We start from the raw sequence: 5,000 nt of genomic DNA, 5'->3' as shown, positions 1-5,000 counted from the left end.
AGGACAGTCACCAAACTGTTGGATTGAGGAGTTGCTAATTTTAGAGCTCACCTTTCCATTCACCACCTGCAAACTTTGGATTACACTTTCTGTGGATTGTATATACACTGGTGGACACTCACATTGGACTTATCAACACACTGGGGTTCTTGGACTGTTTTTAGGGTATGGACAAATGAACTGTATTCTTTTAACAGAGTTTACCTGTTTTTAGGGTATGGACAAATGAACTGTATTCTTTTAACAGAGTTTACCTAGTTTTATCGTGTTGTTTTAAAGTCTTTTATGTGAACCTTGTAAATACACCAAATCTATTTAAACCAATTTTCTTTTATGTCTCATTCTTTTAACCACTAGTCATCTCTCACAGTTAAATCTGACCCCATTTTAGTCTTGTAACTCGGCTGATAAGGCCGATTGTTACACTTTTATGGGAGACCGCCTGGGAATACCAGGTGCTGTAAGCTTTTGCCTTTTCTTCACTATTTATATAATATGCTGGCTTTTACGGAGGCTGATCTTTAAATAGCCCACTTTTTGGAGCAGCCCTCGCTTATGGCCATACCGCGCTGAGAGCGCCCGATCTCGTCTGATCTCGGAAGCTAAGCAGCGTCGGGCCTGGTTAGTACTTGGATGGGAGACCGCCTGGGAATACCAGGTGCTGTAAGCTTTTGCCTTTTCTTCACTATTTATATAATATGCTGGCTTTTACGGAGGCTGATCTTTAAATAGCCCACTTTTTGGAGCAGCCCTCGCTTATGGCCATACCGCGCTGAGAGCGCCCGATCTCGTCTGATCTCGGAAGCTAAGCAGCATCGGGCCTGGTTAGTACTTGGATGGGAGACCGCCTGGGAATACCAGGTGCTGTAAGCTTTTGCCTTTTCTTCACTATTTATATAATATGCTGGCTTTTACGGAGGCTGATCTTTAAATAGCCCACTTTTTGGAGCAGCCCTCGCTTATGGCCATACCGCGCTGAGAGCGCCCGATCTCGTCTGATCTCGGAAGCTAAGCAGCGTCGGGCCTGGTTAGTACTTGGATGGGAGACCGCCTGGGAATACCAGGTGCTGTAAGCTTTTGCCTTTTCTTCACTATTTATATAATATGCTGGCTTTTAGAAAGACGTGTTTTACCGCTCTATTTATTACAATCATTTACATGTATTATAGAGTTTTAAGTGTTTTACATGTTTTTAGGCCATTTTATTACTCTTAACATTTTAAGTGTATGTGTCTTTAATAAATGGATGGTTGGCCTGTCATGTGACTAGACACATGACAGGAAGCAGGAAGTACAACTGTATAAGAGAGCAGCACGACAAACAAAGGACAGTCACCAAACTGTTGGATTGAGGAGTTGCTAATTTTAGAGCTCACCTTTCCATTCACCACCTGCAAACTTTGGATTACACTTTCTGTGGATTGTATATACACTGGTGGACACTCACATTGGACTTATCAACACACTGGGGTTCTTGGACTGTTTTTAGGGTATGGACAAATGAACTGTATTCTTTTAACAGAGTTTACCTGTTTTTAGGGTATGGACAAATGAACTGTATTCTTTTAACAGAGTTTACCTAGTTTTATCGTGTTGTTTCAAAGTCTTTTATGTGAACCTTGTAAATACACCAAATCTATTTAAACCAATTTTCTTTTATGTCTCATTCTTTTAACCACTAGTCATCTCTCACAGTTAAATCTGACCCCATTTTAGTCTTGTAACTCGGCTGATAAGGCCGATTGTTACACTTTTATGGGAGACCGCCTGGGAATACCAGGTGCTGTAAGCTTTTGCCTTTTCTTCACTATTTATATAATATGCTGGCTTTTACGGAGGCTGATCTTTAAATAGCCCACTTTTTGGAGCAGCCCTCGCTTATGGCCATACCGCGCTGAGAGCGCCCGATCTCGTCTGATCTCGGAAGCTAAGCAGCGTCGGGCCTGGTTAGTACTTGGATGGGAGACCGCCTGGGAATATCAGGTGCTGTAAGCTTTTGCCTTTTCTTCACTATTTATATAATATGCTGGCTTTTACGGAGGCTGATCTTTAAATAGCCCACTTTTTGGAGCAACCCTCGCTTATGGCCATACCGCGCTGAGAGCGCCCGATCTCGTCTGATCTCGGAAGCTAAGCAGCGTCGGGCCTGGTTAGTACTTGGATGGGAGACCGCCTGGGAATACCAGGTGCTGTAAGCTTTTGCCTTTTCTTCACTATTTATATAATATGCTGGCTTTTAGAAAGACGTGTTTTACCGCTCTATTTATTACAATCATTTACATGTATTACAGAGTTTTAAGTGTTTTACATGTTTTTTAGGCCATTTTATTACTCTTAACATTTTAAGTGTATGTGTCTTTAATAAATGGATGGTTGGCCTGTCATGTGACTAGACACATGACAGGAAGCAGGAAGTACAACTGTATAAGAGAGCAGCATGACAAACAAAGGACAGTCACCAAACTGTTGGATTGAGGAGTTGCTAATTTTAGAGCTCACCTTTCCATTCACCACCTGCAAACTTTGGATTACACTTTCTGTGGATTGTATATACACTGGTGGACACTCACATTGGACTTATCAACACACTGGGGTTCTTGGACTGTTTTTAGGGTATGGACAAATGAACTGTATTCTTTTAACAGAGTTTACCTGTTTTTAGGGTATGGACAAATGAACTGTATTCTTTTAACAGAGTTTACCTAGTTTTATCGTGTTGTTTTAAAGTCTTTTATGTGAACCTTGTAAATACACCAAATCTATTTAAACCAATTTTCTTTTATGTCTCATTCTTTTAACCACTAGTCATCTCTCACAGTTAAATCTGACCCCATTTTAGTCTTGTAACTCGGCTGATAAGGCCGATTGTTACACTTTTATGGGAGACCGCCTGGGAATACCAGGTGCTGTAAGCTTTTGCCTTTTCTTCACTATTTATATAATATGCTGGCTTTTACGGAGGCTGATCTTTAAATAGCCCACTTTTTGGAGCAGCCCTCGCTTATGGCCATACCGCGCTGAGAGCGCCCGATCTCGTCTGATCTCGGAAGCTAAGCAGCGTCGGGCCTGGTTAGTACTTGGATGGGAGACCGCCTGGGAATACCAGGTGCTGTAAGCTTTTGCCTTTTCTTCACTATTTATATAATATGCTGGCTTTTAGAAAGACGTGTTTTACCGCTCTATTTATTACAATCATTTACATGTATTATAGAGTTTTAAGTGTTTTACATGTTTTTTAGGCCATTTTATTACTCTTAACATTTTAAGTGTATGTGTCTTTAATAAATGGATGGTTGGCCTGTCATGTGACTAGACACATGACAGGAAGCAGGAAGTACAACTGTATAAGAGAGCAGCATGACAAACAAAGGACAGTCACCAAACTGTTGGATTGAGGAGTTGCTAATTTTAGAGCTCACCTTTCCATTCACCACCTGCAAACTTTGGATTACACTTTCTGTGGATTGTATATACACTGGTGGACACTCACATTGGACTTATCAACACACTGGGGTTCTTGGACTGTTTTTAGGGTATGGACAAATGAACTGTATTCTTTTAACAGAGTTTACCTGTTTTTAGGGTATGGACAAATGAACTGTATTCTTTTAACAGAGTTTACCTAGTTTTATCGTGTTGTTTTAACCCTCTGGGGACTGAGGGTGTTTTTGGGCCCTGAAAAAGTTTTGACATGCCCTGACATTTGTGCTTTTTTCAGTATCTTAAAAACATATGAATGGCCCAAATCTGATTATATTGTAATCAGCACAATTTGGGCTACAATAATATGTAAGCAACATGAATGTACATGTTGGTGTTTTTGAGAAAACAACGTTTATGCGTGCTTAGTGAAAAACAAAATTTTTGAAGTCACTGAAATAAAGTCATGAAACACATACAGAATATTTGTTCACAAGACTTTGAGAACTGGATGTGTTAGGCTAGAGTTTTTTCTATCAAATGATGTGAAAATCATCTCGTTCACTTGTTTACACAAAACAGTATATTGATTTAAATTTTTGAAGACACTTTTTGTTTAGAATAGCTGTATGCGAAGAAGGCGTGAATGATCATGAATAATGCTGTGATTCACACCTGAGAAGACAAAGACCTGCATAATGAGCCGCATAATTAGTTATTCAGTCAGATGACTGAGAGGAACAAAGGAATGAATGAAGGAGGAATATAAGGACAAAATATGTTTGTAGCTTATTTTGAATAGATTTATTTATCAAGAAAAATAACTTAAGATTCACTTGTGAACTTCTTTAACATCTGAAGATGGTACAGTGCTCTCAGGAAAACAGTTTGAGGAGACTCAAGTAAATGTCAGCAGGATTCATGTGTTGAGCAGGTTTACAATCACTAAAAACAACAAAACAAAACATCTGTGAGCATGTTAATATCAACAGCATCATACTATTTATTTATATATATATTATGATTTTGTAGTCATAGACCCACGCATTTTGTACAAACGTAAAAAGGACATTTTATATCTGAGAAACTAATAAAAATTGTTTATCGTGTTAAACATCCATTCGAGAACACAGTATTAATACATATTGTCAAAACATACACTAAGTGTAAACCCTCATATTACATCCTACTGTTGTAAGATACATTAATAGCTAAATAAATAATTATGATCTTATAGTCAAACATAAGCATGCTTTGTGTGAATACAAAGAAACTAGGCTATATTATAACTGTTAAGCTTAAATGTGAACACTATAACCTTTATATTGCATCATTCTTTATTGAACAGACTATTAAAAACATACTGGCATCGTTAGTCATTTAGATGCAGTGAAATGAAACGTACTTTATAATGTTTCACTTGCTGTAGTCAGGAATTATAGTTGGCAAAAAGTCTTAACTGGTAAAATGTTTGCACATTCTGTCACAGTAATAACTAACAAGTAGGCTAATAAGAGAAAAAAAAAACTTACTCATGTCTTCTGAAGTACGTTTTATTCCTGACAGAGTCTTCTTCCAGA

General features: G+C 38.4%; 6 non-coding genes across 6 annotated transcripts; all 6 read left to right on the top strand.

Moving 5' to 3' along the window:
* The first annotated feature begins 551 nt into the window (after nucleotides 1-551).
* On the top strand, nucleotides 552-670 carry LOC141326897 (5S ribosomal RNA). Its single transcript, XR_012354241.1, has one exon. It is a non-coding gene; the product is annotated as a 5S ribosomal RNA (ribosomal RNA).
* Nucleotides 671-754: 84 nt separating this feature from the next.
* Nucleotides 755-873, top strand: LOC141326681 (5S ribosomal RNA). The gene has a single exon (XR_012354036.1). It is a non-coding gene; the product is annotated as a 5S ribosomal RNA (ribosomal RNA).
* An 84-nt stretch (nucleotides 874-957) lies between these two features.
* On the top strand, nucleotides 958-1,076 carry LOC141326885 (5S ribosomal RNA). Its single transcript, XR_012354230.1, has one exon. It is a non-coding gene; the product is annotated as a 5S ribosomal RNA (ribosomal RNA).
* An 800-nt stretch (nucleotides 1,077-1,876) lies between these two features.
* Nucleotides 1,877-1,995, top strand: LOC141327706 (5S ribosomal RNA). The gene has a single exon (XR_012354984.1). It is a non-coding gene; the product is annotated as a 5S ribosomal RNA (ribosomal RNA).
* An 84-nt stretch (nucleotides 1,996-2,079) lies between these two features.
* Nucleotides 2,080-2,198, top strand: LOC141326873 (5S ribosomal RNA). Its single transcript, XR_012354219.1, has one exon. It is a non-coding gene; the product is annotated as a 5S ribosomal RNA (ribosomal RNA).
* An 801-nt stretch (nucleotides 2,199-2,999) lies between these two features.
* LOC141326861 (5S ribosomal RNA) lies at nucleotides 3,000-3,118 on the top strand. The gene has a single exon (XR_012354207.1). It is a non-coding gene; the product is annotated as a 5S ribosomal RNA (ribosomal RNA).
* Nucleotides 3,119-5,000: the final 1,882 nt, after the last annotated feature.

Source organism: Garra rufa, chromosome 2 (genome assembly GCF_049309525.1).
Source record: "Garra rufa chromosome 2, GarRuf1.0, whole genome shotgun sequence".
NCBI lineage: Eukaryota > Metazoa > Chordata > Actinopteri > Cypriniformes > Cyprinidae > Garra > Garra rufa.
Note: the sequence above shows the minus strand (reverse complement) of the source record. Positions and strands in the feature narration are given on the sequence as shown.